The 27,800-nt window shown below is 49.0% G+C and overlaps 1 protein-coding gene and 1 long non-coding RNA gene across 4 annotated transcripts in view; one reads left to right on the forward strand and one right to left on the reverse strand.

Annotated features, from left to right (window-relative positions):
* IGSF21 (immunoglobin superfamily member 21) overlaps positions 1–27,800 on the forward strand; it is a 236,356-nt gene that overhangs the window by 89,976 nt on the left and 118,580 nt on the right. The window contains exon 1 of one of the 3 annotated variants that reach the window (XM_083454075.1): positions 24,428–24,541. The exons of the other annotated variants lie outside the window; for them this stretch is intronic. The gene's annotated coding sequence lies outside the window, so the exon portion shown is untranslated. Of the gene's footprint in view, positions 1–24,427; positions 24,542–27,800 lie in introns of those variants that run through there. 3 annotated transcript variants of the gene reach the window in all.
* On the reverse strand, positions 16,708–24,385 carry LOC310683976. The gene is made up of 2 exons (XR_014514613.1): positions 24,258–24,385; positions 16,708–17,653 (listed from the first exon to the last, which is right to left on the reverse strand). It is a non-coding gene; the product is annotated as an uncharacterized lncRNA (long non-coding RNA).

Consider the following 27,800-nt stretch of genomic DNA (forward strand, 5'->3'; position numbering starts at 1 on the left):
TGGCCCTTCAGATGTTGCTGAACTACAACTCCCATCAGCCCCTGCGAGTGCGACCAATGGCCAGGGATGATGGGAGTTGTAGTCCAGCAACATCTGGAGGGTCAGAAGTTGCACAACCCTGAATTAACATCTAAAAGCAGAGGTTTATTCTGTGCACCTGCAAAGCTGCAGTGGTCAGAGATGCAGAGGATTGGAATTCAGCAACCCTGGACCAGCCCCTGCCTCTCAGTCTAACCTACTTCACAGGGTTCATGTTGGGATTAAATGTGGAGGGGGGAAGGACTGTGTAAGCCACCCCTTTGAGTTCCTTGGGGGGGGGGGAGTAGGATATAAGAGCAATACAATTTAAAAGTGCAAATTTCAAACCGTGCTTGGGTTCACATACGGGGAGAAGAAGAAAGGACAGAGCAGTTTCTCATTAAAATGGGAACAAAACCAGATTTCTCCTTCCTCCAAGCTACTGGGGTAAATAGAGGACATGGTGGTCTCTCAAGTAACTGGCTTTGAGCAGTTTTTGCACACATGTATACAGTTCCCACCCCCTCCAATCCAAAAATAAAAATATAAAAAATAACCGGCCCTACCTACACATCCCCCTCGGTCCGTTTTCCAGTCCACTGCAGGCCTGCTCAGTAATATTGGATTAGCCCACTTTCCCCGAAAAGCTGATTTTCAATTTGCATAATCCTTCTTCCCGTTTGGCGGAGCATTGCGGTATCGCTGTGATAAGATGAGGTGGATGAATTGGGGGGGGGGGTACAAATTGCTCTCTCCAGGCTGAGTGGCGATGGGCTGGGCAAGAGGAGAAAAAGGCGGGATTAGCTATTTTTATCATTGCTTTTTTATTTTTATTTTTTAATGGAAATAGATTTTCAAGAGGGAACTTGAAGTGGATAACCCAAAATGATTAAGGGGGTGTGTGGAGTGCAGCAATTGGGGCATTTTAGTTGTGAGAGGCAAGATGATAGAAGTTTATCAAATTATGCGTAGCACAAAGAAAATGGATGGAGGAAAGCTTGGGACTCGTGGACATCCAGTGAAGATTGGAAGGCTCGGGACAGACCCAATAAAGTCCTCCTTAGCTATGTCTTGCCAGAGTGGTACATGCTCTGGTTCAGGGGTCAGCAAACTTGTTCAGCAGGGGGCGGTCCACTGTCCCTCAGACCTTGTGGGGGGGCCGGACTATATTTTGGTGGGGAGGAAATGAAGGAATTCCTATGCCCCACAAATAACCCAGAGATGCATTTTAAATAAAAGGGCACATTCTACTCATGTAAAAACACGCTGATTCCCGGACCGTCCGTGGGCCGGATTTAGAAGGCGATTGGCCCGGATCTGGCCCCCAGGCCTTAGTTTGCCTACCCATGCTCTAGTTATCTTCCAGTTGGACTACTGCAATGAGCTCTATGTGGGGCTACCTTTGAAGGTGACCCAGCCCAGAAACTACAACTAATCCAGAATGTGGCAGCTAGACTGGTGACTGGGAGTGGCCGCCGAGACCATATAACACCAGTCCTGAAAGGCCTACATTGGCTCCCAGTATGTTTCCGGGCACAATTCAAAGTGTTGGTGCTGACCTTTAAAGCCCTAAATGGCCTCAGCCCAGTATACCTGAAGGAGCGTCTCCACCCCCATTGTTCAGCCCGGACACAGAGGTCCAGCTCTGAGGGCCTTCTGGTGGTTCCCTCCCTGTGAGGTGAGGTTACGGGGAACCAGGCAGAGGGCCTTCTTGGTAGTGGCACCCGCCCTGTGGAATGCCCTCCCATCAGATGTCAAGGAAATAAACAACTCTCTGACTTTTAGAAGACATTTGAAGGCAGCCCTGTTTAGGGAAGTTTATAATGTTTGATATTCTATCACTCTTTAAATTATTATTATTAATATTCTGTTGGGAGCTGCCCAGAGTGGCTGGGGAATCCCAGGCAGATGGGTGGGGTATAAATATTAATAATAATTATTATTATCAATGCTTCTGAATGCCAGTTTCTGGAAAATGCAGGAAGGGTGGTTTTGTGTTAGAATTTTGCTTGTTCCTCTTTGGGGGCATTTGGTTGGCCACTTTGAGAACACGATGCTGAACTACATGGGACGCCAAAGGCCTGATCCAGCAGTCTCTTCTTAGATTCTCATAACCATGAATGATTCTAGCCAATCCTGAATTGTGCCGCTCTGTTTATGGGAGCAGGGGGGTTGCCATTGGTCCACGCTTTGCATGCTGATTTATTAGAGTTCTAAAATCTTAGACCGTCGTGAGACAGGTTGGTTTACCCTACTGTTGTTGTGTTGTTGTGATCGTAATCCTGCTCAGTACGAGAGGAACCACAGGTTCAGACGTTTGGTGTATGTGCTTGGCTGAGGAGCCAATGGGGCGAAGCTACCATCTGTGGGATTATGACTGAACGCCTCTAAGTCAGAATCCCCCCTAAACGTAACGATACCACAGCGCCGCGGAGCCTCGGTTGGCCTTGGATACCAGTCCGCCACGCGCCTGTGAGGCAGCCCGGTACGGAGAGCCGTCCGCCCGGGGAGCAGAGCACAGCCAGAAGGGGGCCGCCTCTCGCCCTTGGTGCACCGCACATTCGTGGGGAACCCAGTGCTAAATCATTTGTAGACAACCTGCTCCTGTTGTTCGGTCCCTGCTCCTGCCAACCTAGCAGTTCAAAAGCACGTCAAAGTGCAAGTAGATTAATAGGTACCACTCCAGTGGGAAGGTAAACGGCATTTCCGTGCGCTGCTCTGGTTCGCCAGAAGCGGCTTAGTCCTGCTGGCCACATGACCCGGAAGCTGTACGCCGGCTCCCTCGGCCAATAAAGCGAGATGAGCGCCGCAACCCCAGAGTCGGTCACGACTGGACCTAATGGTCAGGGGTCCCTTTACCTTTAAAATCTTAGGGGATGGAGGAGAAATTTCAAATTAGTTCACATTTCAGGGCAAACCTACCTGCTGTTCAGTTTCCAAAACGATCTTCAACTCAGCCCCCTTTCAAAGCTTGCACTCCTTCAGATTTTGCAATGAGGTTCTCCTGCCAAGCCGTGTGTACAGAAATTCATGTACTAGGGGAAAGGGTGCGTGAAAAATGCACACAGAAAGACACACTGAAGATACAAGTTTCCATCACCTCCTCTTCAAAGCTGAGCGGTCCTGCCTGCTGAAATGTTTTGGAGATGCCGAGACTGTGGAAATTATATTTATACGATCTGTAAATGATTCTGACAGGACTTGTTGGTGAGAGGAGAGGAACAGGTGTGTGGAATAGCTCCATGCCTGCTGACACTTTCGCTTCTTTTCACCTCTGAGGGGAGGAGAGGACCCAGTTTTTCTCAGTCAGGGATGAGGAGCATCTGGGGCCCTCCAGATATTGTTTGGCCTGGGATCCCAGCAGCTCCAGCGCCGGTGTGGCCAATGGTATCAGGGATAATGATGGGAATTTTACTTCAGCAGTATCCAGAGACACCACATAGGGTTACCTATCCCCGCTTTAGAAGAAGGTAGAGCTGTGATGGAGGTAGCTGGGGGCAACAAAGGCAAGTGATGGTCCAGTGAAGAAGAAGAAGAAGAAGAAGAAGAAGAAGAAGAAGAAGAAGAAGAAGAAGAAGAGGAGGAGGAGGAGGAGGAGGAGGAGGAGGAGGAGGAGGAGTTTGGATTTGATATCCCACTTTATCACTACCCGAAGGAGTCTCAAAGCGGCTAACAATCTCCTCTCCCTTCCTCCCCCACAACAAACACTCTGTGAGGTGAGTGGGGCTGAGAGATTTCAGAGAAGTGTGACTAGCCGAAGGTCACCCAGCAGCTGCATGTGGAGGAGTGGAGACGCAAACCTGGTTTCCCAGATTACAAATCTACTGCTCTTAACCACTACACCACACTGGCTTTAGGGACGTTGAACCCATGGTTCTCCCAGATGCTCTCAGGCTGGTATCTTGTGATTCTGTAGAACTCAGGAGAAGGGTGGTAGGTCAATTGTTAGGGCACCTGCTTTGCACGCAGAAGGTCCCTGGTTCAATCCCCAATGGTAACATCTCTAGGTAGGGCTGGGAGACGACCCAGCTTGATATCCCAGAGAGAGAGACTACCAGTCAATGTGGATGATATTACCATCAATGAAGCTTCCTGTGCTCCTGTTGAAACCAGTCCTTCAAAACTATGAGGACCAGAAGCTTGCTTTGAAGAAGGGGACCATAGCTCAGTGACAGAGACCTGTTTTGTTTCAAGATAGCAGACGCCAGTCCATGTGGAAAGCACTGAGCTAGATGGTCCATTGGTCCTCCTTAGTATGAGGCAGCTTCCTATCTTTCTAAGGCTATGTAACTCATTAGGGACCCGGGTAGGACTGTGGGTTAAACCACAGAGCCTAGGACTTGCCGACCAGAAGGTCAGCGGTTCGAATCTCCGTGATGGGGTGAGCTCCCATAGCTCGGTCCCTGCTCCTGCCAACCTAGCAGTTCGAAAGCACGTCAAAGTGCAAGTAGATAAATAGGTACCACTCCGGTGGAAAGGTAAACGGTGTTTCCATGCACTGCTTTGGTTCACCAGAAGCAGCTTAGTCATGCTGGCCACATGACCCAGAAGCTGTACGCTGGCTCCCTCGGTCAATAAAGCGAGATGAGCACCGCAACCCCAGAGTCGGCCACGACTGGACCTAATGGTCAGGGGTCCCTCTACCTTTAACTCATTAGGGTCTTGACATGCTGTGAAACTGTTTTCCCTACTTGATTGCTGGATAGCTCAGTTGGCTGAAGCATGGTACTGATAACCCAAGGTCACAAGTTCGATCCCCAAATGGGACAACTGCACGTTCCTGCATTGCAGGGGGTTGGTCTAGATCAGAGTTTCCCAAACTTGGGGCTCCATCTGTTTTTGGACTACAATTCCCATCATCCCTGACCATTGGTCCTGCTAGCTAGGGATGATGGGAGTTGTAGTCCAAAAACAGCTGGAGGGCTGAATTTGGGAAACCCTGGCCTAGATGAATCTGAGAATCCCTTTGAACTCTACAATACTACAATTCTATGAGTTGTAGCTGGACCATAAAGAAGGCTGATCGCCGAAGAATTGATGCTTTTGAATTATGGTGCTGGAGGAGACTCTTGAGAGTCCCATGGACTGGAAGAAGATCAAACCTATCCATTCTGAAGGAAATCAGCCCTGCGTGCTCACTGGAAGGACAGATCGTGAAGCTGAGGCTCCAATACTTTGGCCATCTCATGAGAAGAGAAGACTCCCTGGAAAAGACCCTGATGCTGGGAAAGATGGAGGGCACAAGGAGAAGGGGACGACGGAGGATGAGATGGTTGGACAGTGTTCTCGAAGCTACCAGCATGAGTTTGACCAAACTGCGGGAGGCAGTGGAAGACAGGAGTGCCTGGCATGCTCTGGTCCATGGGGTCATGAAGAGTCGGACATGACTAAACGACTAAACAACAAAATGTATTGTACAGACCGCAGAGGTGGCAGGGATCTTCACCTGATGCCCATTACTCAATTTGTCACCCAGCGTCAAACTCATCTGAGCGTGCTCCGTGGCTACCATAACTGTACACACCTCACACATACCGATGGCACTGATATTTCTCCACCGTCTTCAGTGCTTTTCAAGATGGGGTGAGCAGAACTGGTTCCACTGAGCTCGGAGATGGTGGCAGCTGGAGGTTGCTATGGAGACCCCACCCCAGAAAGGTGGTTGCTTTCTTTTCTTTAAAAAAAAATACATTCTGTTCCCTGCTTGCAATGTCCTTTTCTTCTCAGCTGGTCTTATCAGGCGAAGCCAGAGATGAAGAGAGGGAATAAGCAGAGCTGTTGTTGCTGGCTGCATGACGTCTCCCTTGGTGTGGTTCTGGGGAGCGATAAAAAGAACAATGAAAGCTTGTGACTCAGGGATATTTTGGAGAGAGAGAGGCAGCCATTTCAATGGACGGAAACCACAGCAGAAAGGAACAGCCAGGATGCATCTCAGGTCTATTACGCTGTGGTTTCAAGATTGGCTTCTGCAATAACCCCCACCAACTTCTACAACCCTCCCTTCCCTGCAATGCTGCCTTATTCAGAGTCAGACCAATGGTCCATCCAGCTCAGCGTTGTCTGAGTAGCTCTCCAGGTTTCCAGGCAGAGGATCTTCTCCAGCCGTGCCTGGAGATGCTGCTGGGGACTGAATTCGGGACCTTCTGCATCCAAAGCAGATGATCTACCACTGAGCTCAGGCCCGTCTCCTGCCTTCCTATGGCTTGCCTGCGTTCTGTGTAAACCACTCTGAGATGTTTATGATAAAGTGGTATATAAGTAGTGTAGAACAAACGGAACCTAATTTATTTATTTATAAGTGATGCTCAGGAGCAGCAATGCTTCTGGGTAACAATTGCTGGAAACTGCAGGAGGGAAGGTGGCATTTGTGCTCGGCTCCTACTTTGGGGCGTCTGGTTGGCCCCTGTGAGAACAAGAGGCTGACTAGATGGGCCACGATTGGCCTAAACCAAGAGGCATTTCTTAGGTTCTTGTGTCCATACTGTAGCAGCCAAACAAAGTGCCAGCCCGCCCTTCCTTCCTTCCTTCCTTCCTTCCTTCCTTATTCCTATCACCTTTCTTTCTTTCTTTCTTTCTTTCTTTCTTTCTTTCTTTCTTTCTTTCTTTCTTTCTTTCTTTCTTTCTTTCTTATTCCTATCATTTTTCTTTCTCTTTCTTTCTTTCTTTCTTTCTTTCTTTCATCTATCACCTTCTTTCTTTCTTTCTTTCTTTCTTTCTTTCTTTCTTTCTTTCTTTCTTATTCCTATCATTTTTCTTTCTCTTTCTTTCTTTCTTTCTTTCTTTCATCTATCACCTACTTTCTTTCTTTCTTTCTTTCTTTCTTTCTTTCTTTCTTTCTTTCTTTCTTTCTTTCACCTTCCTTCCTTCCGAACAGGACGAACAGGAAGGTCAAAAAGAGGGAAGGTAGCAGCGTGACTTGGCCTTTTACCAGGTCTGGAAAGGTCAGTCCCACCCACTAGTCACATGCAAGGAAGGATGCTCCACGCCAGAAGGAACAGGAAGTTTCGACTGGCTGGACTAAACATTCCCTTGCATGTCCACTCTAGCAAAACAAGGAATGTTGTACTTGACTGTTCCCAGTGGATTACATCCCACCCTTCCTTTCTTTCTTTCTTTCTTTCTTTCTTTCTTTCTTTCTTTCATCTACCTACCTATCTATCTATCTATCTATCTACCTATATCTATCTATCCACCTGTCATCTATCTAATCTATCATCTATCTATCATCTATCATCTCTATCTATCATCTATCATCTCTATCTATCATCTATCATCTATCTATCTATCTATCTATCTATCTATCTATCTATCTATCTATCATCTATCTATCATCTATCATCTATCTTTTTGTAAATCACTTTTTTTCTTTTACTATCAAGGGGTTTATAAATTTTATGAAATCCACCAGTCTGTCTATCCTTCCTGTCTATCTCCCGATCTTATCTAGCAATCTATCCAGTCTATCCTCTTTTCTTTCTTGGTCCAATGAGAAGAGCAATGCCATATTCTTTTTCTTTTAGAAAATGGTTTTATTTCTTTATATATTTTTTTTAAAAAATCCTTTGTAGTCTGGGAAGCGAGATATTCCATTATCACGGTCTCACTGGCATTCTGAGGCTTGCAGAAATCTCTCCTTATTCCTGGGAGAGTTGCGGGTGGGGGGGGCAGGGCGGTCTATCAGTTCTTCCTGCACAGGCCCATCTAACAACTCTCTCACCTTTCGCACAAGGGAGATGGCGTCGACAACGTCTGCCGCTGCATCTCCATGATAGCACCACGGTGAGATGAGCTGCTCTTCATCTCACAGTTTCTGCTTCTATGGAATGGGAGGGACGCTTTCCGATGGCTCAGCCCATGGGGAAATAGGGGGAGCATTCCCCTGGCATGCCAGTTGCTTCCATCAGCTCTCTCAAGCCTAAACCCCCAGAGATACTTAGGTTTTCGAGTTTCCCTGCTGCTGATACCACAGGCCACTGCAGAGGGAAGTCGGGGGTTGTGGAAAGGGATCTTGGAATGAGGAAAGTTGGTCTTCTTTTTTTAAGGAAGTATTCGGGTGGCGCTGTGGGTTAAACCACAGAGCCTAGGACTGGCCGATCAGAAGGTCGGCGGTTCGAATCCCTGCGACGGGGTGAGCTCCCGTGGCTCGGTCCCTGCTCCTGCCAACCTAGCAGTTCGAAAGCATGTAAAAGTGCAAGTAGATAAATAGGTACCACTCCGGCAGGAAGGTAAACGGCGTTTCCGTGCGCTGCTCTGGTTTGCCAGAAGCGGCTTAGTCATGCTGGCCACATGACCCAGAAGCTGTACGCCGGCTCCCGGCGTTTCTGTGTGGATGGGGTATTGTGTGTGTGTGTGTGTGTGTTATTATGATATATAATAATAATATAAAAACAAACCTGAACATTTTAGCATCAAGAGCAGACTTGGCCACCTTCCTCTTCCCTCATAACTGTAGATAATTTTGAACAAGTTAAAATTTGAACAAGTTAAAATCCCAGTACCTATGCATTTAAACAGCTGCACTAAAAGAAAACCCTTCTTTACACAGTGCACAGATAAAACTGTGGCCTTAAAAGAGGATTAGACCAATCATGGGCTACCAAAGGCTACAAGCCATGATGACTATGGTCTGCCTCCAAGGTTGGGGGTAGCAAGGCTTCTGAACACCAGTTGATGGGAACCGCAGATAAGGAGAGTGCTCTTGCGCTCAGATCCTGCATATGGCCTTCCCAGAAGGGACATCTGTTTGGCCCCTGTGTGTCACGGTCCAGTTCACGGGTGATTGAAGTCCTGGCTGGGGATGTTGAGACCGAGGGCAAGATGGAGGGGTGGGAGCAGGAACGGGAGTCCAGAAGCCAGGAGTCAGAAAGTCAAGAGTCTGAGGGTCAGGAAGCAAGGAGTCACAAAGTCAGGGGTCTGAGGATCAAGAAGCAAAGAGTCACAAAGTCAGGGGTCAGGGGTCCAAGGATCACGGAGTCAAACGCAGCAAGGCAGGGAATGTGTTGCTGTGGCAAAGAGCTGAAGGGAAAATGCTGACCTTATATCCCTCCCCGGCTCTTGCCAGCAGGTGCTGTGAGTTACCAATCGGCCTCACCTGCGTGGCTGCACCTTGCCTCTTCAGAACAAACTTAGGAAGGCCCCTGTCAGGGAACTGCCATCGGAGCTGGAGGCGGAGAGAAGGCTCCAGAGGGATGCCGGAGAGGGTCCCAGCAGGGAGAGAGGCAGCCCATCCGCTGGGGAAGGAAATCAGCGTAACACCAGTGGAGAAGGGGGGCAGATGGGGGAATCGGAGAGGTGGCTCCAGGACTCCTCGCCAGAGACCAGCGGAGAGAGTACGGGTACTCCGCTGCCCACACCCACCCTGCACAGAAGACTTCCGCGCAGGGAGAGTAGGAGAAGACTGGGCGTCAAACAGCTTTTATGCTGGAAGAGGTTCAAGAAACGCCCACTGACGGATTCTGCCAGCGACTGAGGCAGCCATGAAACTTGAGGCTGTCCAGACAGAAAGGGTTCAACCAGGTAACCTAGCCAGGAGTGGTGGCAACTTACGCATGAGCAACCCCTAGAACCATTACAGCCCCAGTCCTGCAAAGTCCTATTGGTCACAGGGCCTGGCTCCTGCATGCACATCTGACACTGTGAGAATAGGATGCTGCACTAGATGGGATGCTGGCCTGATCCAGCAGGTTCCCCTTATCTTATTATGTATACTATGACCCTCTCTCTCTGTCTCTCTGTCTCTCTCTCTCTCTCTCTCTCTCAATATATATATGCTGTGGGTTAAACCACAGAGCCTAGGACTTGCCGATCAGAAGGTCGGCGGTTCAAATCCCCGTGACGGGGTGAGCGCCCGTTGCTCAGTCCCTGCTTCTGCCAACCTAGCGGTTCGAAAGCACGTTAAAGTGCAAGTAGATAAATAGGTACCGCTCCGGCAGGAAGGTAAACGGTGTTTCCGTGCGCTGCTCTGGTTCGCCAGAAGCGGCTTAGTCATGCTGGCCACATGACCCAGAAGCTGTACGCCGGCTCCCTCGGCCAATAAAGCGAGATGAGTGCCGCAACCCCAGAGTTGGTCACGAGTGGACCTAATGGTCAGGGGTCCTTTTACCTTTACCTTTTTATGACTCTCTCTCTCTCTCTCTCTCTATATATATATATGGGTACGTCAGGCTGAAATCAGGATCAGGCCATTGGGACTTTTCCCCTGCAGCCCTCCATGACTCAGATGTTCTTTTTATCAGGGCACATTTGCAGAGCTGATGGATGGGTCCTCTCTTACCTTTGGTGTGGGCGGTAACGTATCACATGCCACCTCCGCGGCGGCCAGAGTCTGACAGGCAACAAATATGGCAGGGGGGATTTGCCTGCGAGTCTGACAACAGCCATTCCTTACCTGTTTACAAGGGATGGATACATCATCCGTCAGCAGGAGGGAGTGGGAGAAGCCTTGGCTGCACTGTTCGGCTCAGTAGGCACCACAGTGGTTTCTGAACTTCCAAGGCGATGGGTGGGGGGATTTGACAGGGTGGGTGACCTGTCGATGGTCAATCTTGTTGTGGACTTACAGATTGCTGTGGGGAAGTGGGGTGTCTGGGATACCACAAAATGATGTGTTTTGCTTATATATATATTTATATACTTACCTGTGATTTCTGCATTGCCGAGGGTTGGAGTAGAAGACCCTTTGCTTCCCTTCCAATTCCATGATTACATTATCTTCATCAGATATCCTCACTACCATGGTAGAGGTTGAAGAAGAAGAAGAGTTTGGATTTGATATCCTGCTTTATCACTACCCAAAGGAGTCTCAAAGCGGCTAACATTCTCCTTTCCCTTCCTCCCCCACAACAGACACTCTGTGAGGTGAGTGGGGCTGAGAGACTTCAGATAAGTGTGACTAGCCCAAGGTCACCCAGCAGCTGCATGTGGAGGAGCAGAGACACGAACCCGGTTCACCAGATTATGAGTCTACTGCTCTTAACCACTACACCACGCTGGCTCTCTGTGTTGAAGTGTGAGCCATGTGGCCTACAACTATCTCCCAAGGCTCTTTTGGGTTAACAGCATAGGATTTTATTTCCTCAATGGTTCCATTCATGATGAGCATAAGAAGAACTGGTTGAGTGAGGCCAAAGGGCCATCTAGTCTAACATCCTGCTTTCACAGTGGCCAACCAGATGCCCATGGAAATCCTCATAACAATCCTGTTGGTTAGGCTGAGAGGCAGTGGCTGGCACAAGGTCACCCAGTCTGGTGAGCTTCATGTACCCTAGTCTCTCTCAGATCTTAGTTCAGCACTCTAATTAAGGTAAAGGTAAAGGGACCCCTGACCAATAGGTCCAGTCATGGCCAACTCTGGGGTTGTGGCGCTCATCTCACTTTATTGGCCGAGGGAGCCAGCGTACAGCTTCCGGGTCATGTGACCAGCATGACTAAGCCACTTCTGGAGAACCAGAGCAGCTCACGGAAATGCCGTTTACCTTCCCACCAGAGTGGTACCTATTTATCTACTTGCACTTTGACGTGCTTTCAAACAGCTAGGTTGGCAGGAGCAGGGGCTGAGCAACGGGAGCTCACCCCGTCGCGGGGATTCGAACCATCAACCTTCTGATCGGCAAGTCCTAGGTTCTGTGGTTTAACCCACAGCACCACCCAGCACTCTAATTACTGCCCTACAATAGTTCTCTGATACACCCCATCCTAGGAATCCTTCGTAATGTGCATGTGTGTGTCAGGGGGTGTCTTTTCCAGCAAAGCACTAAGTGCCTGAGCATTGAGGAGCCATTTACACACAGGGCTCCATCCAGCAATGAGAAGACAAGGGCAGGGTCGAGGTAATTCAATCCCAGATAGCAGGGTCGTCAGAGAGCTCCCCGGAAGTGCAGGTGTTCAACAATGGAAGCTGCTTTTTCCTGATTTCAAGGTTCACTTGCTGGAATCTCCAAGTCGAACTGTGAGAGGCACCTTGTCTGAAACCTTGGAGAGCTGCTGCCAGTCAGGGTAGACAGTACTGAGCTAGGTGGACCACTGGTCTGACTTGGTAGAAGGCAGCTTCTTCTTGTTGTCATAGATGGCTTCCATTTCATAGCATCATAGAACTGTAGGGTGGGAAGGGACCCCAAAGGTCATCCTGTCCAACCCCTGCCATTGAGGAATGGCAGCTAGAGAATCCCAGAAAGATGGCTTTCCAACCTCTTCTTAAAAACCTCCAGTGAGAGTCCATCAACTTCTGTGGTAGTCTGTCTCACTGTTGAACAGCTCTTACCACCAGAAAGTTCTTCCTAAGGTTTAGCTGGAATCTCCTTTCTTGCCATTGGAATCCATTGGTTGGGATCCTGCCCTCTGGAGCAGCAGAAGTCAAGCTTGCTCCATCTTCCATAGACTAGCCCTTCAGATATTAAAGTTTGGCTATCCTATCATCTCTTAAGTCTTCACTTCTCCATGCTAAACATACCCAGTTGCCTCAACCATTCCTCCTAAGCCTTGGTTTCCAGACCCCTGGTCATCTTGATCGCACACATTCCAGCTTGTCAATATCCTTCTTAAATTGTGGCACCCAGAACTGGACACAGAACTCCAGGTGTGGGCAGAATAAAGGTAAAGGGACCCCTGACCAATAGGTCCAGTCATGGCCAACTCTGGGGTTGTGGCGCTCATCTCACTTTATTGGCCGAGGGAGCTGGCGTACAGCTTCCAGGTCATGTGGCCAGCATGACTAAGCCGCTTCTGGCAAACCAGAGCAGCGCACAGAAACACTGTTTACCTTCCCACCTGAGTGGTACCTATTTATCTACTTGCACTTTGAGGTGCTTTTGAACTGCTAGGTGGGCAGGAGCAGGGACCGAGCAACGGGAGCTCACCCCATTGCAGGGATTTGAACCGCCGACCTTCTGATCGGCAAGTCCTAGGCTCTGTGGTTTAACCCGCAGCGCCACCCACGTCGCTGGGCAGAATAGAGCAATATTATTTCTTCCCTGGATTGGGAGATGTCTGTTGATGCAGCCTAGAATTGCATTAGCTTTAGGAAATCACTCTCTTCTTTTTCTGACAATGGGAGAAGCACGTGATGGTTCATCAGCCGGTGCCAAGGACAGAACCAGCTTGAAATCCATACCCCGTCAGCCAACCTTCTGCTCTGCCTCTCTCCTTCCTCAGACCCCTGGCGTCTCCCTCCTTTTGGCAGTGATGGCTCCCCAGCCCCGGCAAGGGGTGTGTGGGGACCATGCCAGTGACACAGCCTCCTTTCTCCTTGGTGCAGCTGCGCCCAAGGTCACCCTTCTCCTCGTCCTCTCGCCCACGCTCTTTGTCTCCTTTTCGACATTTGGGGGAGGCAGGAAGTTGTGGGATCCTGCCAAGTGCGTTGGGATGGCAGAGCTTTTGTAAGCCTCCTTCTCAGCCCAGGTGGTTGGATGCCTTTAAAAGAGGATTGGACAAATTCATGAAGGCTATCGATGGCTACTAGCCATGATGGCTATGCTGTGCCTCCGTGGTTGGGGCCAGTGATGCTTCTGTGCACCAGTTGCTGGAAACGGCAGGAAGGGAAAATGTTCTTGCATTCGGTTCCTGCTTCTGGGCTTCCCTTTGGAGCATATAGTTAGCCACTGTGAGAACAGGAAGCTGGTCCAGATTGGCTGCTGGCCTGATCCAGCAGAGACTTTTCAAGTTCTTAGGTTCAGGTGCAATCCAGCCCCAGGTTTCATCCTTACACCTTTGTTCTCATTTCCTCTAGTGCTTTATCTTGGTTTGGAGCTCCTGCTTATTTACCACCATCTATTTACCTTCTTATTTAGCGCCATGAACGTCAGGGTCTTGCAGGGGCTGAAAATACCGAGTCGGTGAGCAAATGGCTGTTTAACATCATCAGCAGGCATATCGCTTGTAATCATTCTTCACAAGCAGCTGTTTCAACTGTTGAGCGAGCAGGAGGATGAGCCGTGTAAGAAAGTAAGAAGCTGCCTTCCCCCAAGTGAGACCAATGGTCCATCTAGTCCCTAACCAACATAGCCTGTGGCATGGAGGATGGGAGCTGGAATCCAGCCATATCTGGAAGTCTACAGTTCCCTGACCCTGCGTTAAAAGGAGAAAGAGTTGTGATGGAAGTCAGTGGTGTAGCATGGAGGGCACACAGAAGCGGTTGCCCCAGGCGCAAAATTGTTAGGGGGCACAGAATTTCAACACCCAGCGCTGCGCACTGTTGTCACTTGGCTCTGTTGAAAACAGATTTGCTATGCAAACCAGGAAGTAACCTCTCCGGATGACCGGATGACTCTTCTTTTCTTATCTCTGTGGCTGGGTGATCATCTGGGTGATAGCCATTAGGCAGTTGAATGCACATGCGTCCATTTCCCCCCCCCTCTCTCTCCCACCCGCCCCCTCCTCACGGCCCTGGGCACCAGCAACCCACGCTACACCACTGATGGAGGTAGCAAGGGGCAGTAAAGACAAGTGATGGTTTAGTTGGGGAATGCGGACTCCAACTCCCACCAGCCCCAAGCCAACATGGGCAATTAGTAAGGGAGAGTGGGAGTTGGGGTCCAGCAATTATTGGAGCCGCTTTATCAAAAGAAGGCAGAGTTTCAATGGAGGCAGTAAAGGCAAGTGGCGGTCTACTTCAGTGATGGCCCTCCCACCAGCTCCCACCGGTTGGAGTCCAAGAGATTTGAAGGGCACCCTCTTCTGGAAGTCTGTGTTGGGACTTCCTACCCTTCCTTAGATGCCACACCATTTAGCTTGTGATGCGACTGTAGTTTTACTGCTGAATTGGCAGCATCCTGCCCAAAAACCATGGAGCCACTGAGCTGTTGGCTTCAGATGGCAGCTGGATTGAGAGGTTCACCGGAGACCTGATCGGTATGGCTGCCAGCAGGGCTTTGCCAGTTTGCTGGGATGGAAGGAAATTTATTCTCTTATAGTGCCAGGAGAGCAAAACAAAACTCCTCCTTCAACTTTCTGCCCAGACGCCTGCAAAGATGTTGATACAGAGCAAACTAGGCAGTGGTTAGGTTTTGGCTTGGCAGTATGGCTAGCACTGTGAGGACAATATGATGAGCATGGAAAGGAGAGTGTTGCACATTTTTAGCTCTGGAGACCCTGCAGGGAGAGACTTTTAGTGAAGAGGTTGTGGCAGGAGGTGATGTTTTGTGTTTATCAGTGTCTCCTCTCTGTGACTTTTAATGAGACCTGGTGGGTAAGAGGAACACAGATGTCACTGCGGCTGTGGGGTTGATTTATTTATTATTTTTTCTTCCTTCAGCTTCCCCAGAGACCCCCCCAAAATCCATTGTGAAAACCGGCATTTCTATACATGTGCCACTGATAACAGTAAAGGTAAAGGGACCCCTGACCATTAGGTCCAGTCGTGACCGACTCTGGGGTTGCGGCGCTCATCTCACTTTATTGGCCGAGGGAGCTGGCGCACAGCTTCTAGGTCATGTGGCCAGCAAGGCTAAGCCGCTTCTGGTGAACCACAACAGCACACAGAAATGCCATTTACCTTCCCACCAGAGTGGTACCAATTGATCTACTTGCACTTTGACGTGCTTTTGAACTGCTAGGTGGACAGGAGCAGGGACCGAGCAACGGGAGCTCACCCCATCGTGGGGATTCGAACTGCCGACCTTCTGATCAGCAAGCCCTAGGCTCTGTGGTTTAGCCCACAGTGCCACCCGCGTCCCTACTTATAACAGTGTACAGCCGCAATACATGTTGTTATTAAGTGACCCACAAGTTAGTTTGAACCTGTGCTACTGGTCTTTGGTTTTCTGAAGAAATTGCAAATGAAATGAAGCTCTGCTATTCTCCTGCTTTATCCTTTCTTCCTCTTGCCAGTCTCAATTTGTTTTTTCTGTAAGGGCAATATGCCATCTTCTCTTGTACCAAGCATTTGTTTGCCTCTTTTAAATCCTTCTAGAATGTGCAAGTAGATAAATATGTACCACTCCGGTGGGAAGGTAAATGGCATTTCTGTGTGCTGCTCTGGTTCGCTAGAAGCGGCTTAGTCATGCTGGCCACATGACCCGGAAGCTGTCTGTGGACAAACGCCGGCTCCCTTGGCCTATAGAGCGAGATGAACGTGCAACCCCAGAACGGTCAGGGGTACCTTTACCTTTCCCTTTTTAGAATGTGGCTATAAGCATACAGTCGTACCTTGGCTCCCGAACACCACCAACCCAGAAGCGAGTGTTCCAGTTTGCGAACGTTCTTTGGAACCCGAACATCTGACAGGGCTTCTGATTAGCTGCAGGAGCTTCCTGGAGCCAATCAGAAGCTGCATTTGGTTTCCAAACATTTTGGAAGTCGAATAGATTTCCGGAATGGATTCCGTTCGACTCCCGAGGTACAACTGTACTTCCTGCTACTAAGACAAATCCAGTTAACGGTGAAGAAAGCCTCTTGAGTCTCATGGCAAAGGGAGAGGTGGCAAGGGCTGCAGAGAGTTTTGAGGGCCGGATCAGGAGGTCACAGGGGCCGCATCTGGGTCACAGACCTGAGGTTGGTGTGGCGTAGTGGTTAGAGTGTCGAAGCAGGACCTGGAAGACCGGGGTTGTAGTCTCTACATGTAGCTCACTGAGAGACTGGGCCAGTTACCATATCTCTCAGCTTAACCGATCTCACAGGGCTGTTGTGAGAACGAAACAAGGAAGAGAACCACGTACGCCACCTTGAGTTCCTTGAAGGAGAAAGACAGGATCCAAATGCCATAAACAAATATTTATTTTGCATTAGCAACAGGAAGACCACCATTGATATGGAGCAATGCGCTTCCTTGGTGGCACTTTTCATGGGATGTCTTGAAGGAGCCATGTTTTATCTCTTTCACCCCCCCAGAATGCTCTGGGAAGCCAGCTTGCTGAACCTCCTCTGTATGCAAGGCTGGTTGTGTGCGCGCGTGGGGTTGGGGGTGTAAAGATCTTGTAGACTAATTAGCAGCCGTCCCTGGTGGCAATGATGCTCTTTCCGCCACCGCGGCTGTCAGCTCGATCCTCGTCCGGAGGAAAGCACTGTGCTCCGATGAGTGAAAAACCCGTCACCCGGGACAGGCTTGGGGTTGATGAATTACAGATGCTCTCCGCACTTCCCCAAGCCAACCTGATTGACTCTGACAAGCCGGAGTCCCTGCTGGGGTCCCGCCTGCCAGTTCCCGTTAAGAAAATGAGACGTTAAAACCCTGCCCGGCGACTTCCCGCGATGTCTGGGGGCAGAGGGGCGGGGGTGGCGGTCACGCCAAGGGTGGCTTGAGAGGAGCCGTCTCTAATTCAGCTGGGCAGCAGGATCCTCGCCCACCCTTGTGTCCCCCGGAAAGCCACGGCGATTGGGAGGGTGAGTGATTACAGTGCCGTGGCTTTGTGAAAGTTGCGGGGTGATTGGCAGGTAGGCTGGCTGGCTGGTTTCCTTCGAGGGCAGGAAGAAGGGAACCGGAACATCACAAGAGCCTGCAGGATCAGGCCAATGACCCATCTAGCGCAGCATCCTGGTTTCACAGTGGCCAATCAAAGGCCTGCGGGAGACCCCCAAGCACGATTCGAGCACAAGAATTCTCCTGTGGTGTCCAACAACTGGCATTCAGAAGCATTGCTGTCCTCGATTGTAGAGGCAGAGCAGAGCCATCATGAGCAGTAGCCATCTAAGTTGGTGGCCGGTCCTGTGGGAGGGAGTACCACAGTTTAACTCCTTTATCTTATCTGTCCAACATTTGGCTTCATTGCATGCCCACAAGTTTTAGCACCATGAGAGAGGGAGAAAAACTTCTCTCTCCATTTTCTCCATTCCATAATTTCATATACTACTGGCATGTCATCTCTGACTCGCTTTTACTCTAAGCTAAGACGCGAGTGACACTGGTCTAAACCACAGAGCCTAGGACTTGCCGATCAGAAGGTCAGCGGTTCGAATCCCCGTGATAGGGTGAGCTCCCATTGCTCAGTCCCAGCTCCTGCCCACCTAGCAGTTCGAAAGCACGTCAAAGTGCAAGTAGATAAATAGGTACCACCCCGGTGGGAAGGTAAATGGCATTTCCATGCGCTGCTCTGGTTCGCCAGAAGCGGCTTAGTCATGCTGGCCACATGACCCAGAAGCTGTACGCCGGCTCCCTTGGCCAATAAAGTGAGATGAGCACTGCATCCCCAGAGTCGGTCACAACTGTACCTAATGGTCAGGGGTCCCTTTACCTTTACCTTTAAGAAGCCCCAAACACAGCAACCTTCCTTCCTAGGGGAGTCCCTCCATCCCTTTGATATTTCCTTTGCCCTTTTCAGAACCTTGTACAATTCCACAATATCCCTTTTGAGAGGAGGCAACCAGAACTGCACACAGCATTATGCCAAGTGAGGTCACACCATAGATTTGTAAAACTAAGCCTCCTGATGTGTGTTTTACTCTAGGAGGTCAGAATTGAGTTTACACTTCCGGAGTTAATGCTAAATACATTAAAGGTAAAGGTAAAGGTACCCCTGCCCGTACGGGCCAGTCTTGCCAGACTCTAGGGTTGTGCGCTCATCTCACTCTATAGGCCGGGAGCCAGCGCTGTCCGCAGACACTTCCGGGTCACGTGGCCAGCGTGACAAGCTGCATCTGGCGAGCCAGCACAGCACACAGAACGCCGTTTACCTTCCCGCTGGTAACCGGAGGTGCTTTCGAACTGCTAGGTTGGCAGGGGCTGGGACCGAACGACGGGAGCGCACCCCGCCGTGGGGATTCGAACCGCCGATCATGCGATCGGCAAGTCCTAGGCGCTGAGGTTTTACCCACAGCGCCACCCGCGTCTTGCTAAATACATTACTTCTGGTAAATGAGGCACCACAGCTGCTAGAGGGCTGTCAAAATTATTGTCCTGGACTTTTTAGACTCATTTTCCCATATACAGTGGACGCTCGGGTTGCGGACGTGATCTGTGTAGGATGCATGTTCGCAACCCGCAGCATTCACAAACCATGTCTGCGTGTCTGCGCACACGAGGGCTGCGATTTAACCACTTCTGCGCATGTGTAAAGCACGATTTAGCACTTCTGTGCATGCACAACTGCAGAAACCTGGAAGCAACCCGTTCTAGTACTTCTGGGTTTCGGAGGTCCGCAACCCGAAAAATCACAACCTGAAGCGGCTGTAACCTGAGATATGACTGTACTACGTGATTCCCCCCCCCCCCCCCAGGTCTCTAAACCCACTATACCAGGGGTCAGCAAACTTTTTCAGCAGGGGGCTGGTCCACTGTCCCTCAGACATTGGCGGGATGGGCTATATTTTTGGGGGGGTTGGGATGAATGAATTCCTATGCCCCGCAAATAACCCAGAGATGCATTTTAAATAAAAGGACACATTCTACTCATGTAAAAACACACTGATTCCCAGACCATCCAGGGGCCAGATTTAGAAGGTGAATGGCACCAGATCCGCCCCCCCCGGGCCTTAGTTTGCCTACCATTGCGCTATACAAACTTGTTGTTGTTGTTTAGTCATTTAGTTGTGTCCAACTCTTCGTGACTCTATGAGCACACCAGGCACTCCTGTCTTCCACTGCCTCCCGCAGTTTGGTCAAACTCATGCTGGTAGCTTCAAGAACACTGTCCAGCCACCTTGTCCTCTGTCATCCCCTTCTCCGTGTGCCCTCAATCTTTCCCAACATCAGGGTCTTTTCCAGGGAGTCTTCTCTTCTCATGAGGTGACCAAAGTATTGGAGTCTCTGCTTCAGGATCTGTCCTTCCAGTGGGCTGATTTCCTTCAGAATGGATGGGTTTGATCTTTTTGCAGTCCATGGGACTCTCAAGAGTCTCCTCCAGCACCATAATTCAAAAGCTTCAATTCTTCGGTGATCAGTCTTCTTTATGGTCCAGCTCTCACTTCCATGCATCACTACTGGGAAAACCATAGCTTTGAGTACTGTACAAAAGCAACTTTTGTCACCCCTGCTTTTGCCTCTGGCCCCTCTTTGTCAATTGTACATGGCCCCTGGAAGGCTGGCAATCAGGGAATGCAGTGCTCAGGTTGGAAGAAAGCTTCCCTTGCTTCTAGCTCAGACTTTGCATTGCAGGGGTTGGGCTAGATAACCCATTGGGTCCCCTTCCAATTCTGTGTTTCCACATTTCTTCTGCAGCAGGGATAGCCAGCGAGCGGAAAGGTAGGATGCTGTGTTTTATCCTTAATTATTTCTGCTGAGAGATGGAAACAGCTTGCTCCTGGAAAAACAAATTGAATGCTCTATTTGTTCCTAGGAAGCCTGTTTGCCGGAGTCAGTGGGGAGGTGATGAAAGGAGGTTCTCCCTCTCCCCCCACCCTCCACCCCTGGCACTTTCCCCAATTTTATTTACTTATTTATTTATTGCATAGCAACCACTGTAAATGCACACAGCTCTCTTTGCAGGCGAGATCTCCATCCAAGTCCTGACAAGGTAGCAGAGTCCAGAGGCATTTTCCTGTTCCATGAAAGGGGGTGGATGTATGTGATGTTTTTCAACGGAGGATATAGCTGACTTTTAGCTAGAACCACTTTCAGCCTTGAGCTCATGGGGGCAGTGGCGTAGCGTGGGTTGTCAGCACCCGGGGCAAGGCAAGTAATTTTCGCCCCCTAACCCGTGGAGCCAGGTAGGGGCAGAGAGCTGCAAGTGTGAGCGCGCCCCCCCAGATGTTGCGCCCGGTGCGGCCAGCACCCCCTGCACCCCCCACGCTACGCCACTGCATGGGGGTGAGGATTCTGAGAGGTGGGTCCATCTCTTCAGATGAAAACATGCTACACATGCTGACTTCTCAGGAGAAGAGGCCATAACTCAGTGGCTTAGAGCAGTGTTCCCCAACTTTGGGCCTCCAGCTATTTTTGGACTACAGTTCCCATCATCCTTGACCACAGGTCTTGCTAGCGAGGGATGATGGGAGTTGTAGTCCAAAAACAGCTGGAGGCCCAAGGTTGGGGAACACTGGCTTAGAGGACCTGATTTGCATGCAGAAAGTCCTAGGTTCAACCCAATCTCCAGATAGGATGGGGACCTACCTACTCCTTGAAACCCTGCAGGGCCTCTGCCAGTCAGTGTAGACAATACTGAGCTGAAAGAACCTAGGATCTGACTCAGTAGAAAGTCGTTTCTGAATAAATATTATTATTAAAAAAGAAAAGAAAGTCGTTTCCGATGTTCCTACAGCGAACACCTGGACATCCTTGGAGCTCTCCGAGGTCCTGAAAGTCAGACCCTACTGTCAAGTGGTAAAGTCAGCACAAATAAAGTGGGCTTGGGATTTAGGTCATTATATACAACTTGAAGATTGGGAAAAGATGTGGAAGGTGAACCTAAAATTTACAGATTGTATCTTATTGAAAGAGAATTATATGAAAATGATGTATAGGAGGTATATAGCACCAGAGAAAGTGGTCAAAATATATAAAAAGGGATCAAAAACTTGTTGGAAATGTAAAGAAAAAGATGGGACATTCTCTCATATGTGGTGGGAATGCAAAAAAGATTATAAATTATTGGAAAATGATATATAATGAATTGGAAAAAAAAATGTTTAAAAAGACCTTTGTTAAGAAACCAGTAGCATTGTAAATGCTTCCCATTCACAACATATAAAAGGTAAAGGTACCCCTGCCCATTCGGGCCAGTCTTGCCAGACTCTAGGGTTGCGCGCCCATCTCACTTAAGAGGCTGGGGGCCAGCGCTGTCCGAAGACACTTCCAGGTCATGTGGCCAGCGTGACAAGCTGCATCTGGCAAGCCAGCGCAGCACACGGAACGCTGTTTACCTTCCCGCTGGTAAGCAGTCCCTATTTATCTACTTGCACCTGAAGGTGCTTTCGAACTGCTAGGTTGGCAGGCGCTGGGACCGAACGACGGGAGCGCACCCCGCCACGGGGATTCGAACCGCCGACCTTTCAATCGGCAAGTCCTAGGCGCTGAGGCTTTAACCCACAGCGCCACCCGCGTCCCATATATATATGTCACAACATATATGAAGAGGCAAAATAAAGAAATGGACTCATTGGCAGGGTTTGAGTAAACAATCACAACTGTATACAACAAAAAAATAAGACTATATGTATTGAGAAAATTTGGGGAAAATAATACGCAGGATGAATAATATGGAAATAAAACAGGAGTATGGGGGAAGTCTAGGGGGGGAGGTTCGGAATATGAAAAATTGTTAAAGATATATTGTTAGAAGAAGTATACACGGAAAAATCAATAAAAATTATTTTTAAATAAAGACCCTACTATCAGGGATTGCGTAAACCAGTTGTACATACCCCGATCATAGCATACTAGAATTACAGAGTTGGAAGGCACCTCAGAGTTCATCTAGTCTGAGCCCCTGCAATGCAGGAGTCACAGCTGAATAATCCCTGACTGGTGGCCCTGTTGGAAAAAGCTCCCCCCCCCCCCCGGGAAGGCTGCCAACTTCCCAAGTCCTCGGAGCGTCTCTCTGGTGGTCCTCCCTGGGTGTAAATCTCCCTCAGTCCAGAGAGACCGGTAATAAGTGACCCTTCTCTCCTGAAAAGAGCACACCAGTCTTCTGGTATATCATAGCAGAAGAAAGACTCAATCGTAGTTCTAAACTACTTTATTTACAGTCTTGTGTACAGAGACTCCATCAGTACGTCTGTGCTCTCTGAACAGCAGTACAGAACTGCGACACACACAGAAGTGAAACTAACTTCCAATAGTACTCAGAAAGAAGAGATAAATGGCCTCGGTCCTGTATACCTGAAGGAGCGTCTCCACCCCCATCGTCAGCCCGGACACTGAGATCCAGCGCTGAGGGCCTTCATTGCAAGAAGCCAAGTTACAGGGAGCCAGGCAGAGGGCCTTCTCGGTAGTGGCACCCGCCCTGTGGAACGCCCTCCCTTCAGATGTGAAGGAAATAAGCTGCTATCTTATCTTTAAAAGACATCTGAAGGCAGCCCTGGTTAGGGAAGTTTTTAATATTTAATGTTGTATTGTTTTTAACACTCAATTGGAAGCTGCCCAGAGTGGCTGGGGAAACTCAGCCGGATGGTCAGGGTTATAAATAAATTATTATTATTATTATTATTATTATTATTATTATTATTATACAGACTTCCTATCTCAAGCTCTCTCAGACACTCACATGCTGTACACAAATCATACTACCACTTGCTGGAGCAGCTAACAGGCCCATCCAAGCAGTGTTAGAACACCTCCCATGAAGGCTGATTAGTCCTTCATGCAGGTGAACAAGAGGCAGGCAAAAACACACAAGGAGGGTGCACAGCAGGGGCAGGAGGGGTGTGGCCTGGGGAGAAGGGGTGTGGCTGAGCAAAGTCCTGGGGGCCAAATGGAGAGGCCTGGAGGACTCCATTTGACCACCAAGCCTGCAGTTCCTCGTCCCTGGTCTAGAGGACCACGTCATATGCCCAGCTCTCCAGCTTCAGGAGTCAGCCCTGGCAGAGCAGCCTTCCACATCACCTTAAAACGTCTTGGTAATTGCCCGTGATAGGAAAGATAGTTGGATGGGAGCCTGTGTTGTCTAAAAGTGTTTGCTTAAGGATGATCTATTTCCTGAAAGTCGCTTGGTTGTTCAAGCAGATGTTAAGGACACGGAATGGGAAACTGATCATATGGCGCACCGTTCTGCTCCATCACGGGCAATTTGGATGGGGAGGGTGCAGGGGTTTGGTTTTTTTACTTACAGAAAACTCCTAACACAGCAGAGCAGCAAATCCTAAGATCCCAGATTAATTATCTTGCATACGAGTCATACATTTAAAGCACATTTAAAGGAGATTCTCACTCCAACCCCCCCCCCCCAAAAAAAACCAGTAACTGTACTCAGTGGCGTAGCGTGGGTTGTCAGCACCCGGGGCAAGGCAAGTAATTTGCGCCCCCTAACCCGTGGATTTGCGCCCCCTAACCCGTGGATTTGTGCCCCCTAACCTAACCCCCAGATGTTGTGCCCGGTGCGGCCGGCCCCCCCTGCACCCCCCACGCTACGCCACTGTACTTTGTTAACAGTGTTCAGGATTGCAGCTTTCTGGGGAGTACACTATAGCTCCCAGGATTCTTTGGGGGGTATGCCTTAAATATGGATTCCAGATTATACAAATACACATCAAATAGTCCAACTATTCTGCCTAAATTATAATTTTTTTGTTGGGACTTCCCATGCTTCAAGTTCGGGGGCGAGGGGCTCTGATCATCTCATATCTCTGCTGCCTTGAATAGTCTTTCCAATAGTTCCTTTAAATCTTCCTGTTGTTAACCTTTCCTCATCCTTATTTCTTACACACACACACACACACACCTGACACACTGGACATCAGAAGGGCCCAACAGGATCAGATAAACAGTTCATCTACTCCAATGTCTTGTTCCTCACAGCGCCCAACGGCTTCAATCTAGTAGCCCTCCAGCATCAGATTGTGTTACCCGTTTTGTCTTTTTGCCCCAGCTGAGGTGCTGAGTCGCCGCACAGCGTCTCAAAGCGCTTGGCTGTACACTCCGTCCTGTTTTGCAGCAACAGGAGGGGGGCAGTAGGCCAGGAGATGCACAGGACACAATTTAAACAACCTGAGTGATGAAACCGCTGTGAGTTGTTGTTTTTCCTTCCCCTTGTGTGTCCCAGCAGCTATTACACATTCTTTCAGCATCGGTGGGATTGGGCCATGAGTGGGATATCAAGTTTATTACAGCTATTTCCAGTCTGTAATTGGTTTTGTAGAACATGGAGAGGGATAGAGGGGGGGGCAGCACTTTAGAGGGCGGCTGCGGAGAGTTTGCTTGTGGGGGTGGGGAGATGAGTTTTGATCTGTTTTGCTTGTGCCGGGCAAGCGAAAATCGCCGTCCCATTTCCAAGCTGTGCTGAGACGGGTCAGGGAAGACCGGCTGTGATTTGTTTCTCCCAGCGGCGAATGGAACGCCAGAAAGGAGAACGAGGCAATGGAATCTGAACACACACATTCCTTGAGGCTGACCTGTGTTTGCTTGACAAAAGCTGGGATGTTGGAGAATTCTGGCGAAAATGAAAATGAGATGGGAAAGCCTTGATCTTATTCGTCCCATGTCTGGAATGGAAATCAGCATAGCAGATATGATCCGTATTCCCTGCTCCCAGTCTGAAAATGATACTTAATTAAGAATATAAGGAGAGCCTGCTGGTTGAAGCCACTGGCCCATCCAGTCTGGCATAACAACAACAACAACAACAACAACAACAACAACAACAACAACAACAACAACAATAATATATTATTTATACCCTGCCCATCCGGCTGGGTTTCCCCAGCCACCATGGGCGGCTCTCAACAGAATATTAAAAACACGATAAAACATCAGACATTAAAAACTTCCCTAAACAGGGTCGCCTTCAGTTGTCTTTTAAAAGTAAAATAGTTGTTTATTGCCTTGACATCTGCTGGGAGGGCATTCCGCAGGGCAGGCGCCACTACCAAGAAGGCCCTCTGCCTGGTTCCCTGCAACCTCACTTCTCACAGCGAGGGAACCGCCAGAAGGGCAGAGCACCTTCTCGGTAGTGGCACCCGCCCTGTGGAACACCCGCCCACCAGATGTCAAAGAGAAAAACAACTTCCAGACTTTTAGAAGACACCAGAAGGCAGCCTTGTTTAGGGAAGCTTTTAATGTTTAACAGATTACAGTGGTACCTCGGGTTACATACGCTTCAGGTTACACACGCTTCAGGTTACAGACTCCGCTAACCCAGAAATAGTGCTTCAGGTTAAGAACTTTGCTTCAGGATAAGAACAGAAATCGGGCTCTGGCGGCACAGCAGCAGCAGGAGGCCCCGTTAGCTAAAGTGGTGCTTCAGGTTAAGAACAGTTTCAGGTTAAGAACAGACCTCCGGAACGAATTAAGTACTTAACCTGAGGTACCACTGTATTGTATTTTAATATTTTGTTGGAAGTCGCCCAGAGTGGCTGGGGAAACCCAGCCAGAAGGGCGGGGTATAAATAATAAATACATTATTATTATTATTATTATTATTATTATTATTATTATTACACAGTGCTGATAATGCCACGGTTTCAAGTACAATCCCCTTATTGGACAGCTGCGTATTCCTGCATTGCAGATTATACGTAGGGTCCCTTCCAGCTATGATTCTATACACATAAGTAGAGGTGTAGATATAGATACAGATATAAACTATCGTGCCCTTGGAAACAGAGCAGGAAGCTGAAACTTTGTCTAGCAAACGTCTGAGAATTTAAGATTTGTCTTCTGTGATCCTTTTGGATGCTCTGCTGTTATTCTCTCTGCGGATCTGTTGTGCCTCTTTACTTCCCAGAACTTGAGTTTTTTCCATGCATTGTTCCATGCCAAAGGCCATAGTTGCAGACACCTGTTTGTTTGTTTTTGCACCGTCGAAAGGGACCCATCACATTTGAAGGGCCGAGCCGGAAGACGGGTAGATAATTTGAGCTGGCGTGAAATCCGTTTTCATGTTTGCCACTTCTCTCAGGTGGGTGCTGCCAATTAAAGGATTTTCGGCGGTGTTCGGGGAAAGAAATGTCCTCTGCACACCATCCCCCCACTCCAGCTTTATATTTTTTGATCGAGACGTCAGTTTCATGGCTAGCATATGTCAATTGCGACACCAAGCCAGGAGCTGACAGCTATCAAAACTGACAAAGCCCCTGCATCCCCATCTTTCATTCCCTAGAACCAAGAGAGGATCTGTCCATCAGCTCACATTGGACGTCATACAGAAATTGTAGGTAGGATGGATAAATCTGTACCGCCTCCTCTTCCTTCTAAAAAAAGAGTGTGAGAAGAGTGTTTTTGTTGTATAAACGCAGCAAGTGTGTGTTTGCAAATTTGCAAGAGGATGCCCCTGTAAATTGGGATAGAGTGGTACCTCGAGTTAAGTATTTCATTTGTTCTGGAGGTCCATTCTTAACCTGAAACTGTTCTTAACCTGAAGCACCACTTTAGCTAATGGGGCCTCCTGCTGCTGCTGTGCCACCGGAGCACAATTTCTATTCTCATCCTGAAGCAAACGTCTTAACCCGAGGTACTATTTTTGGGTTAGCAGAGTCTGTAACCTGAAGCGTCTGTAAGCTGAAGCATCTGTAACCTGAGGTACCACTGTAGTTGCAGCCCGTTGTGGATTTGACCTGAGGTGAAGTTTTTCCATCCCCTGAAACCTCCCAAATTCTGACCATTTAGTCCATGGGTAGGCAAACTAAGGCCCAGGGGCCGGATCCAGCCCAATTGCCTTCTAAATTTGTCCCATGCCAGTCCCGGAATCAGCGTGTTTTTACATGAGTAGAATGTGTCCTTTTATTTAAGATGCATCTCTGGGTTGTTTGGGGGGCCTGCCTGGTGTTTTTACATGAGTAGAATGTGTGCTTTTATTTAAAATGCATCTCTGGGTTATTTGTGGGGCATAGGAATTTGTTCATTTCTCAAAAAAAAAAAAAAAAAATAGTCTGGCCCCCCACAAGGTCTGAGGGATAGTGGACTGGCCTACAGCTGAAAAAGTTTGCTGACCCTGCTAAACACTCCGTGAATTTGTCAAAACTTGGTGTAGACAATCCCAAGCTGGTTGGATCAATGATGCGGTTTGCAGCTTCCTATGTTAATTTGGGAGAAATGATCCTTAGCAGTTTTTCCAGTTTGGGCTTGGGGAACTTGGAAGGCCGTTTATAAGAACATAAAAAGCTCCCAATTGGATAAAGCCAAGGGCCCATCTAGATGACCCAGTGGCGTAGTGTAGGTTGTCAGCACCCGGGGCAAGGCAAGTAATTTGCGCCCCCTAACCCGTGGATTTGTGCCCCCTAACCCGTGGATTTGCGCCCCTTAACCCTAACCCCCAGATGTTGCACCC

Source organism: Podarcis tiliguerta (genome assembly GCF_965153285.1).
Source record: "Podarcis tiliguerta genome assembly, chromosome: 8".
NCBI classification, from domain to species: Eukaryota; Metazoa; Chordata; class Lepidosauria; order Squamata; family Lacertidae; genus Podarcis; species Podarcis tiliguerta.